Raw genomic sequence first — 12064 nt, forward strand, 5'->3', positions numbered from 1 at the left:
CCAGGTATCTTGCATGTTCCAATGCAATCTTGTCTAATTTAAGTAAACTCGCAAATATTTATGAAACTCCAAAGACCTCAGCCATTACCACAGACTTGTTCCAATTGGGGTTGTCCACCACCCTGGCCACACTCTCATTTCACTGTTGCCATCGGAAGGAAGATATAGAAGCATGAAAAATTAACGTCCAGGTTCAGGAACAGCTTCCCTGCAACCAATCAGGCTATTAAGCTCCAAACTACATAGATTTGGGGGCATTATTTTGTTTATGTGTTTTTTTAATATGCACGTAGACTATAACGTTTTTTAGTTTATTATGGGTTTTACAGAGTACTATGTTTACATATCTGTTGTGCTGCTGTAAGTAATAATTGCATTGCTCAATTTTGGGACATATGACCATAGAATACTCTTGACTAGAATGCTAGTGGTTGGCCATTGTGTGGTTTTCAGAGATACTTAGGAGCTATTAAAACAATTAATTAACAAGACTTTATTCTTTAATGTTCAATTATTTGTAGCTAAAGATGCTGTTTAAGAGAATTAAAGTAAACCAACGTTTTTGCCTTCTCCTTTGTACTCTAATCCATTTCTGTAGAATCCACATTGAAATCAATGAGCTTCCATATTCTGCATCATGACTGACGGGATGTGTAGGAAAGAACTGCAGATGCTGGTTCAAATCGAAGATAGACACAAGGAGCTGGAGTAACTCAGCGGGCAGACAGCATACAGTATCTGGAGAAAAGGAATAGATGACGTTTTGGGTCAAGACCCTTCTTCAGACTGACCTAATGTTGGATTAAAGGGTGGTGGGTGTATGGAATAAACTGCCAGAGGAGGTAGTTGAGGCAAGTACTATAATAACATTTAAAAGACACTTGGACAGGTACATGGGTAGGAAAGGTTTAAAGGGACATTGGCCACACACATGCAAATGGGACTCGTGTAGATGGGGCATCTTGGTCAGCATGGATGAGTTGGGCTGAAGTGCCTATTTCCATGATTCTTGTATGATTCTTGGATCCGAGAGGTGGTTATTTCTCTCCTTTTGCTAAATAATCCTCTTTTGACCCGATGGGCATTTGTCCTTGGCCATTCAGATAAATTAACCACTTTCCTTTAGCTCATGTTTATGTGCTCCTAAAGAACTGAAACAGATAGATGTTTTACCATGAATCAAATCGCATACTGCATTTTCATGAATGGAGCAGTTAAGTTGATCTTTAATTTAATGTTCAAGCCATTACCTTCAGGTGCATGTTTGGTGTATCAGCCATGCAGTTTGATTGTGGTTTGTTTATTCAGTACATCTTTTTACTGGTCCTCTCTCGGGAGGAGCAGTATGTTTGTTTTCATCATTTGTAGGCATTAGTGACCTTCGAATCCTTTATGTCAGCAGATGTCTTGCCTGTCAGACTCGTGATCGTAATGAGGTGTGAGCCCTGAGTATATGCATGCACATCTAGAATGGGAAGAGATACTGCATGGAAACAGGCTCTTCAGCCCATTCCCACTCGTTCCACGCTATCCCACTTGCTCATCAACTCCCCACAAACTCGGGGTGATTTTTACAGCAGCCAATTAACCTACAAGCCCGCATGTCTCTTTGACTTTCAAATGTAGACATACAGCATAGAAACAGGTCCTTCTGCCCGCCAAATCTGCAACGACCAGCGATCACCCTGTACAATAGCACTATCTTACACACTTATAATTTACTGAAGTCAATTAACATTCAAACCTGTATGTCTTTAGAATGTGAGAGGAAACCGAAGCACCCGGAGAAAACCAACGTGGTCACAGGGAGAACGTACAAACTTCGTACAGACAGCACCCGTAGTCAGGCTTGAACACGGCTCGCTGGCACTATGAGGCAGCAGCTCTACCAGCTGCGGCACTGTGCCGAATTGAATCCATAAACTACATCAGAAAACCAAATGAACTTATCTGTGTTTCAATAGCAGGCACATACATGTAAAAAAAAGAATCAATTTGGATATGTAATTTCATCAGTAGATTAAAAGTCTAATGCAAGCTAGACCACTAATGTTTAAACTCTATTGCTTTGAACCAATGGCTCACTTAGTAACAGTGTACTTGCCTCAAAAATTCAATTTTAAAAGAGGTCCAAAATTTTATTTTGTCCAAAATGCACAAAGATTCAAACAGTTGACAGGGTGTCCATCTCAGATGGTACATTCCTATCTCTGGTAATGTTAATAAACTATTTAATAGGCAATCACAACTGCTTGATTGAATTGCTCTTTGCAACTCTATACCCACCACCTGTTAAGCTTCAAATGTCGTATAATGTTCCATTGAGCTGTCGATAAATATGCAAGTTTTATTATTGAAAAACACGCTTTCCCCTGGAGTCATAGAGTTGTACAGCACAGAAACGGGTTCCGTTATCAACTAAACTAGCCCTTCTGCCCACCATGTCCATGCCAACATCTTACCCAAAAGGACACGAAGTGCTGGAGTTCTCCAGAGATATTACCTGACCCACTGAGTTACTACAGAACACCTTCTAAAACTATGAACTAGGGACCGATGTCTGAAGAAGGGTGCCGACCCAAAATGTCACGTATGCATATTTTCCAGAGATGCTGTCTGATATTAGGAGAGTTAACCAAACAGCTGATGAAAGAAATAAGCAGTCTCTTAAAGGAAGGGTAACAGCGGCAAATATTTAGGAAGGTAATTCCAGAGCAGGGCATGAAGGCAACTGGTACCACCACTGTTAATAGAGGGATAAAGATCAAAATGGAGATGGCACATTCAGTAAAAAAAAAGTTATCAATTACTTGGTTAAATCTAGATTTTTGTTTATATGCTGCCCTTGGACCATTTTTATGTAGTGACTGATCATCTTCTGAGGTCCTATGTGACAGCTGGAAACAAGACATGGAGTTCCTTTTCATCAGATTGGGGTAGGGATTGTACGGAAGTGCAACTCTGATCAGTCATTAAACCTGTCATTTTAATGAAATCTTGATTTGCTATGTTTTTAGATTGTTTCCTTTAGCATTTCTTTGCATTGCTGGTTATTTCTTTTTTTTTAAGGATACAGCATGGAACCAGGACATTTGGCGCACTGATCAGAGTTGCACTTTCGTACAATGTTACGGACTACCCGTAACATTGATCACCCGTTCACACTGGTTCTAAGTTGGCCCATTCCTTACACACTAGGGGCAATTTACGGAGGGCCAATTAACATACGAACCCACACCTCTTTCAGATGTGGGAGAAAACCCACACAGTCACAGGGAGAACGTGCAAACTCCATACAGACAGCACTCAAAGTCAGGATCAAACCCCGAGTCTCTGGCTCAGTGAGGCTTAGCAGGGGAAGGATTGGAAACATTGATATGGCATAGAAACTCCGGTGATGGATGTATGGCGGTCGTTTACTGTGAGGGAAGAAGGCTCTGAGCTGCACATGGACCTTGTTACGATTATCACCTCACTGACTGTGCTGCGAGGTTATTGAGACATGGCAATCCAATCACTGTTGGGTTTAAATTAATAACATTGAGAAAGCAGCACAGTGGCGCAGCAGTAGGGTTGCTGCCTCACAGCATCAGAAACCCGGGTTCAATCCTGACCACGGATGTTGCCTATACGGAATTTGTACGTTCCCCCTGTGACCACGTGGGTTTCTTCCAGATGCTCCGGTTTCCTCCCACATCCCAAACGTGTAGGTTTGTAGGTAAACCTAAGTTTACAAACCTGGGTTTGTAGGCTTTTGTAAATTGTCCCTAATGTGTACGGGCGATCGCTGCTCAGCGTGGACTCGGTGAACTGAAGGGTCTGTTTCCAAGCTGCATCTCCAAAAGTCTCAAAAAAATCGGCATGCCCTCTAATCGTGTCGTTTGTGGAAATATTTCCTCAGATTTGTTTCTGCAAAATTCATAAACCCATTAGAACGTTTAATAGAGACACAAGGAACTGCAGATACTGGTTTACAAAATATGACATGGTGCTAGAATAACTTAGTGGGTAAGGCAGCATTTCTGTGGAACATGGATAGGCAACATTGTCCAGTGATGCTGCTTGACCTGCTGAGTTGCTCCAGCATTTTGTGTCTTTTTTTCCTTTGATTATTTAATTTGCTAAAAATGGGCTCCAGTTGAAGCTTGCCACTGTACTTGCACTGTTCCATACTAAAGGAAGTCTCTTCTGGTTCTTTAGCCAGTATGTATATGTTAACTTCTTTAACCTTTGATAAAATTGTATGCCAATTTAAAAATCGAGACTCTCATACTCAATGTCCCATCCGTTGAAGACAAGCATACCATATGCCTTCTTTACCACTCTATCTACTTGTGTTTCTGCATTCAGGGAGCTATGGACTTGTACCTTAATATTCATTTGTACATCAAGGCTGTTAAAGGTCTTGCATTAGTTTAGTATAGAGATACAGTGTGGAAACGTGCCCTTTGACCCACCAAGTCCATGCCGACCAACAATCGCCCCGAACACCAGTTTGATCCTACACACTAGGGACAATTTCCAGAAGCTAATTAACCTACAAGCCCTCACATCTTTGGAATGTGGGAGGAAACTGGAGGACCTGGAGAAATGGTACAGATAGAACCTGTAGTTAGGATCGAACCCCGGACTCTGACGCTGTAAGACAGCAAATTTACCGCTGCACCACTGTGTCGCCCTTAAGTTAAAATTGTATTTTTACTTGTTACTTGTATACTTTCCCCTTACATTTGACCTCTGAAAGTACATGTCACAGTAGCTCAGCCTAAACACTCATATCTGTAACTGATGTATATCTTGCTGTAGCCTTCGACAACCTTCCGTCCACAACTCCACTAATGTTGTGTAGAAAATAGAACATAGAAAAATACGACACGGGAACAGGCCCCTTCGGCCCAAACTATCTGTGCCGTTCAAGATGCTGAGACTAATGGGTGAGGCCAAAGGCCAAAGCCTCAGAATAAAAGGATGTACCTTTAGAAAGGAGATGAGGAGAAGCACAAAAATTAGCCTGCCATCAGTGGTGGGGAAGATGCTGGAGTCAATCACAAAAGATGAAATAGCGGCACATTTGGATAGCAGTAACAAGATCGGTCCGAGTCAGCATGGATTTACGAAGGGGAAATCATGCTTGACTAATCTTCTGGAATTTTCTGAGGGTGTAACTAGGAAAATGAACAAGGGAGAGCCAGTGGATGTAGTGTACTTGGACTTTCAGAAAGCATTTGATAAGATCCCACATAGGAGATTAGTGGGCAAAATTAGGGCGCATGGTATTGGGGATAGAGTGCTGACATAGATAGAAAATTTGTTGGCAGACAGGAAACAAAGAGTAGGGATTAACGGGTCCCTTTCAGAATGGCAGGCAGTGACTAGTGGGGTACCGCAAAGCTCGGTGTTGGGACCGCAGCTATTTACAATATACATCAATGATTTGGATGAAGGGATTCAAAGTAACATTAGCAAATTTACAGATGACACAAAGCTGGGTGGCAGTGTGAGCTGTGAGGAGGATGCTATGAGAATGCAGGGTGACTTGAACAGGTTGGGTGAGTGGGCAGATGCATGGCAGATGTAGTTTAATGTGAATAGATGTGAGGTTATCCACTTTGGTAACAAAAACAGGAAGGCAGATTATTATCTAAATTGTGTCGTTGGGAAAAGGGGAAGTACAACGGGATCTGGGGGTCCTTGTTCATCAGTCAATGAAAGTAAGCATGCAGGTGCAGCAGGCAATGAAGTAAGCAAATGGCATGTTGGCCTTCACAAGGCTGCCCACATTGGGTGTGAGTTGGGAGTGAGAAATTGCGAGAGACCAAGCCCGAGGTAGTGTAGCAACCGAGGGGGTGGGGGTGGGAGCATGTGGGAGGGTGGTGTCCCACCTCCCATTGGTACAGAGCTTTTGCATTTTTCAGCTTGAAATTATGCAATCTGCTGCATACTGTAGCAAGTCTTTTAACTTACACTTGAATTCAATATTTATGCTTTAAATTGGATTAGCTATGAATAAGATTAGGCTAAATTACATTCCTAATTACATTCCACATTAGAGCCAGGCTCTGATCAACAGGTGCAGCACATGAATGATCTTCTGAAGAAGGGTTTCGGCCCGAAACGTTGCCTATTTCCTTCGCTCCATAGATGCTGCTGCACCCGCTGCGTTTCTCCGGCTTTTTTGTGTAACCTTCGATTCTCCAGCATCTGCAGTTCCTTCTTAAACACATGAATGATCTTAGTTTATTCATGGATGGAAATCAGATTATAATCAAGCACTTGGCTCATGTTGACCAACCTGGGTCTCACTGCACACCTGGTACTACTCCTGACCCTGACTCCAGTTGCATACCTTCTCTCATTCCTGACCCCGAGTCCAGCCTTCCACCTGGCCTCCTATTCTACCCTGATCATAGCTGCTTACCTGCTTAGGTTCCTAGTGCTAAACGCTCCCATTGTCCCAGCTTTGACTGCACACCTAGTACTATTCTAGACCTTGACTCTGGATGCAAACATGGCCTTGCTCCTAGCCCCTCTGCACTGACAATATATCTGGTCCACACATAGAGCCCCATATCTGACCCCCTGGACTTAACCTATTACGTTCAAGTCCACAGGTGCTTATCTAATGCGGTAATCTTTTATGGGGCACTTCATGGACCAAATGTTATATAACAAAATTTGCTACATCCAATGGTTTTCTTGTTATCTAACATGCTAGTTACTTTGTCAAAGAAGTCGTCAATTGGTTGAACACAATTTCTCATCCATAAAATTATACTCACTCAGCTGTATAAGTATTCTGTTACCATTTCCTTCATTTTCCTAACAAACTGTCCTGAAGTCATTTTCATCCACAATATTTTCAGTAATTTGCTGTCTTCCTCTCAGCTGTGACTTTTTCCGAAATGCAAAGTGCAATAACTATATATTTAAGCAATAATATTCTATTTAATGTGGTCTTGAGAGTACATAATATTTTCTGGGGTATTCAAAACACAACAATGATAAAAATATCTTTTTTTCTTTGTACCTACCAACATGCATACATTATTATATTACAGTTAATATGTACCAAGGGCAATTTTCTGTTCCAATGCTCCCCATTCCCAATTACTTTTACATTGAAGTGATTGAAATCCAAGTGAAGTTTAAATGGCATCAGAAAAATAAAACCTCCGGAATGGATGATATTCATTTACGTAGTTGATTGGAGTCAGTATCAGCACAATTACGATATTAAACTTTGAATCTTCAGATGTCCTGGTTCAAGCTAAAACTAAAGACAAATAATAACCTCCTCACACATTCCCCTGCAAGTATCTGTCATTCCTTTAAAATATGCCCCTTCTTTGAACAAGCTCTTAAACATTGCATCTGAATCAGTTTCCATCTGATTACTCTCGTTGAGGATGTTCAGCTATGTGTTCAATGAATAAAACAATGAGATTGGGGACATTTCTATTGAACCTGTCAAAGGATTTGGGGGGGGGGGGGGGGTGGGGGTTAGAAATAGTCAGTGAGGTAAACAAACATAATAGTTGAGTGGCAAATGACAATTGTGCTACCTTCCCAATATTTAACTGAAGGAAATAATGGGTTATTGGGGCTGTATGTTGTGATAGACAGCCTAACACCTTGCGTGTCATTTTAATATTACACGTGTCCCATCCCCCTGGATATTCCGGATTAATAAATTAAGGTTTTGTCAACTAATTACAAATCAGGCTAGTTATAAATCAATAACTTTAGCCAACCCCGAAACATGAAGCGATGAGCATTGGGATCCAGGCATCACGGACAATTGGCATCAGTTCCCCGCTCACATCTGGCAGTGCTCTCAGTCTGAACCAGGGGCCGCGGAGCATTTTTGAAAATGGGGAGGCTGAGCGATCACTGGCCTTGAGAGTACCCGGTATGGGAGTGCAGCGACCAAGTGGGGGGAGGGGTGGGAGGAGCTTTTTGAAGTTTGATGTATTAAAATCGTGTTTTAGTGCATTGTAGAAGTATGATTTCAATGTTTTTTGTTTGAAGTATTTTTAAGGTCACTTTTTAAGGGGTATCTTTTTCCACACAAAGGGTGGTGGGTGTATGGAACAAGCTATCAGACGAGGTAGTTGAGGCAGGGACTATCGCAACATTCGAGAAACAGACTGATACATGGATAGGACATGTTTGGAGGGATATGGACCAAAAGCAGGTAGTGGAGCTGGGACATGTTGGCGGGTGTTGGGAAGTTGGGCCGGAGGGCCTGTTTTCACACTGTATCACTCTATGACTACATTATACCTCCACCATGCATGAATGCTTCAAAATCAAGTGGCTGAGTTTTATTACCATATACTCAAGCATAGAAACATAGAAAATAAGTGCAGGAATAGGCCATTCGGCCCTTCGAGCCAGCACTGCATTCAATATGACCATGGTTGTACATCTAAAATCAGCACTTCGTTCCTGTTTTTTCCCCCATAATACTTGATTTTGCTAGCCCCAAGATCTAAATGTAACTCTTGAATACATCCAGTGAATTGGCCTCCATTGCATTCTGTGGCAGAGAATTCCACAGATTCACAACTTTCTTGGTGAAGAAAGTTTGTCCTCATCTCAGTACTAAATGGCCTACCCCTTAGAAACATAGAAACATAGAAAATAGGTGCAGGAGGAGGCCTTATTCTTAAACTGTGTGACACCTGGTTCTGAGCTTCCCCAACATCGGGAACATTTTTCCTGCCGTTACAGTAAGTGGAAATCTAGCAGGCAAGCAGGATGCTTTCTCCAACCACCCCCATTTGAAGGCCACTATCTTCCACCACTTCTACCCAGTGCCTCCTTCCAGCAGCCTCTGGTTGTCCTCCAGGATGCACCGAGCTGCAGCCTGATCCCTGCCGGTCAACAGGATGAATTCGGCACAGAGACTCTCATGGCAGCGGCGCAACGCTTCCGACGCCTCCGACAGCGCGGGACTCTTGCACTGAGCTGCTCCATGGTCAGAGCTGCAGCGAGCAACTCGCCACCCTGGCAAACACTCACCAGCCCCGGCTCCCCGTCCGCATCTACCCCCACTGCTGCTTCTGCTTCCATCCCTCCCTCCCCCTTGACTCTCCAACATCCACGGCCCATTCAGTTGATATTAGATTTGAAATTCTCGTTAATCACAGATTTTCTCACGACAGTGCGTGTGAAATTCTGTGATCAGCGTGAGAGCGTGAGAATTTGGTGAAATGCGTGATTCGCACGCTCAATGTGTGAGAGTTGGCAGCTCTGCCTTCATAACAAGAGCAGTTGAGTATAGGAGCAAAGAGGTCTTTCTGCAGTTGTACAGGGCCCTTGTGAGACCACACCTGCAGTATCAAGTGCATTTTTCGTCCCCTAATTTGAGGAAGGACATACTTGCTATTGAGGGAGTGCAGCGTAGGTTCACAAGGTTAATTCCCGGGATGGCGGGACTGTCATATGCTGAGAGAATGGAGCGGCTGAGCTTGTATACTCTGGAATTTGGAAGGATGAGAGGGAATCTTATTGAAACATATAAGATTATTAAGGGTTTGGACACACAAGAGGCAGGAAACATGTTCCTGATGTTGGGGGAGTCCAGAACCAGGGGCCACAGTTTAAGAATAAGGAGTAAGGCATTTAGAATGGAGATGAGGAAACACTTTCACACAGAGAGTTGTGAGTGTTTAATTCTCTGCCTCAGAGGGTGGTGGAGGCTGGTTCTCTGGATACTTTCAAGAGAGAGCTTGATAGGGCTCTTAAAGATAGCGGAGTCAGGGGATATGGGGAGAAGGTAGGAATGGGGTACTGATTGTGGATGATCAGCCATGATCACATTGAATGGCGGTGCTGGGTCGAAGGGCCGAATGGCCTACTCCTGTACCTATTGTCTATTGAATTTCTTTAGTCAGAAGGTGATGAATCTGTGGAATTCATTGCCACAGACTGCAATGGAGGCCGTCATTGGATATTTTTAAAGCTGAGATTGACAGGTTGTTGATTAGTAAGAGTGTCCAAGGTTATGGGGAGAAGGCAGGAGAATGGGGTTGGGAGGGAAAGATAGATCTGCCATGATTGAATGGCGTAGCAGACGATGGGCTGAATGGCATAATTCTGCTCCTATAATGTGCATTTATGAACTTATGAAGATAAACTAATCTCATCTGTCTGCACATGATCTATATCCCTCCATTCCCTGCATATCCACGTGCCTATCTAAAAACATCTTAAACGCTGCATCCTGAGTTGTTTCTACATATCAGGGCTAGGAATTTAAATTCAGTGCAAACTAATGAAATGTAAATCCTCCTGCTGCTGGTAGTGATGGGGGCAGAGTTAACCTTGTGTGATCCCATGGCTAAAATAAGCAGCTCTCAAAGTGATGCCACAAGGTTGACAGTGCGAGTTGAGGAGACGTCTTGCATTTGCAGTCACGGTTGGGGGAGGAAGGTTTGCATTCCTGGTGCAGTATTAGGATTAAATTGAAGTCGCTGTGTCTCCTTCTAAATTCAGCAACAGTTGGTAGTGGGAGCTGCTGACATTGGGTCATGTAACACAGCTGAAATGCCTGGTGTTGTTAGGCCAATTAAAAAATAACACCCAAAAACAAAAATTGCTGCCGTACTTTCCACAATGTTGATTACAATCGATGAACTTCTCAAGTGCAGGGAGATCGGGCACATCATGAACTTGTGAAAGGCGTCATATTTATAGTTTAGGTGAGCTTAGGTTAAGGTGATGAATCGGGTCTATCGGCCCACTGAACCCGTGCCGACCATTGAGTTTCCCCCGTACTAACACTATCCTACATACACTGAGGACAAGTTTACAATCCAAAGCTAATTAACTTACATACCTGTGTATCTTTGGAGTGTGGGAGGAAACCGGAATACCCGGAAAAAACTTGCACGTGTCACAGGGAGAACGTCCAAACTCCCGCACAGACAGCACCCATGGTCAGGATCGGACCCGGGTCTCTGGCGCTGTAAGGCAGCAACTCTACTGCTGCGCCACTGTGCCATGTCAATGGAAGTCTCTCCATTTCTTCCTATTGAGCCTGGGAATCCAGGTGTTGTGCAGGGAAGGGTCGAAGGATGGGGTGGAAGGAAAAAAAGATTTGTTTGTAGGTTAGTTAACTAAAATTGGAGAATTCAAGGTGAACCAAGTCCTTCACTTCACTGGCAGCTTGATCTGGGAGGATAATGAGAGAGAAACATTTATAATCTGTCTGGTGTTTGATAAACTTAACTTTGGGAAAGGTTGCTCTCGTGTAGTGTTTGGCTCTGGACCTGTACTTGCTAGAGTGTGGAAGGATGAGGGAGAAATCTCATTGAAACCTATCGAATAATGAAAGGCCAAGATAGTGGATGTGGAGAGGATGTTTCCAGTAGAGGGAGAGTCCAGGACCAGAGAGCACAGCCTCAGGATAAAAGGACATATCTTTAGAACAGAGATGAGGAGGAATTTCTTTAGTCAGAGGGTGGTAAATCTGTGGTATTCATTGCTACATACTGTGGTGAAGGCCAAGTTATTGGGTATTTTTAAAGTGGCGATTGACATATTGTTGAAACATTAGCAGCGACCACAATGAAGCTGCCATGGAGAGTATTGAGAATTCTCGTGCCGTAGGTGCAGTGGAAGTGGGTCGCCAGGAGGTTGAAGGTTGGCGTTGGTTCTCGTAGGTTGTAGCCGGTGCTGACCGGTGAATTTCATTGGCTCATTGGGAAAAAAAAACGTAAGCAGTAGTTTTCAGAACCAAGGTGAACCGAAAGGTAATATTAAATGTCCGCCAAGCTTCACAGCCGTGTATCTCTGGCTTCTTAAAAGTTGTCTCCACTCCTTCTCCCCCCTTCTACCCCCCTTTTCTCCCCTCTCTCTTTTAAAGGACTTACATGACCCTTCCCGTACACTGTGCTTTCACCGTCTTAATTACGGCGCCAACCTTCGTGTTCACCATGTCTGTATCACCTTGGCTTTGCACCGTGTGAATTTCACTCAGACAGCACTCCCCCCGCCTGCATAATGGGCTGGTGAAGGAAGAGGTGTGTGTGTGTGTGTGTGTTCTCCACTCTGACAG

The 12064-nt window shown here is 43.4% G+C and overlaps 1 protein-coding gene across 2 annotated transcripts in view; it reads left to right on the top strand.

Moving 5' to 3' along the window:
• Positions 1 to 12064, top strand: part of sfxn2 (sideroflexin 2) — a 56206-nt gene that overhangs the window by 2541 nt on the left and 41601 nt on the right. The gene's annotated exons all lie outside the window — the stretch shown is intronic.

This window comes from Leucoraja erinacea, chromosome 15 (assembly GCF_028641065.1).
Source record: "Leucoraja erinacea ecotype New England chromosome 15, Leri_hhj_1, whole genome shotgun sequence".
In the NCBI taxonomy this organism is placed as follows: Eukaryota; Metazoa; Chordata; class Chondrichthyes; order Rajiformes; family Rajidae; genus Leucoraja; species Leucoraja erinaceus.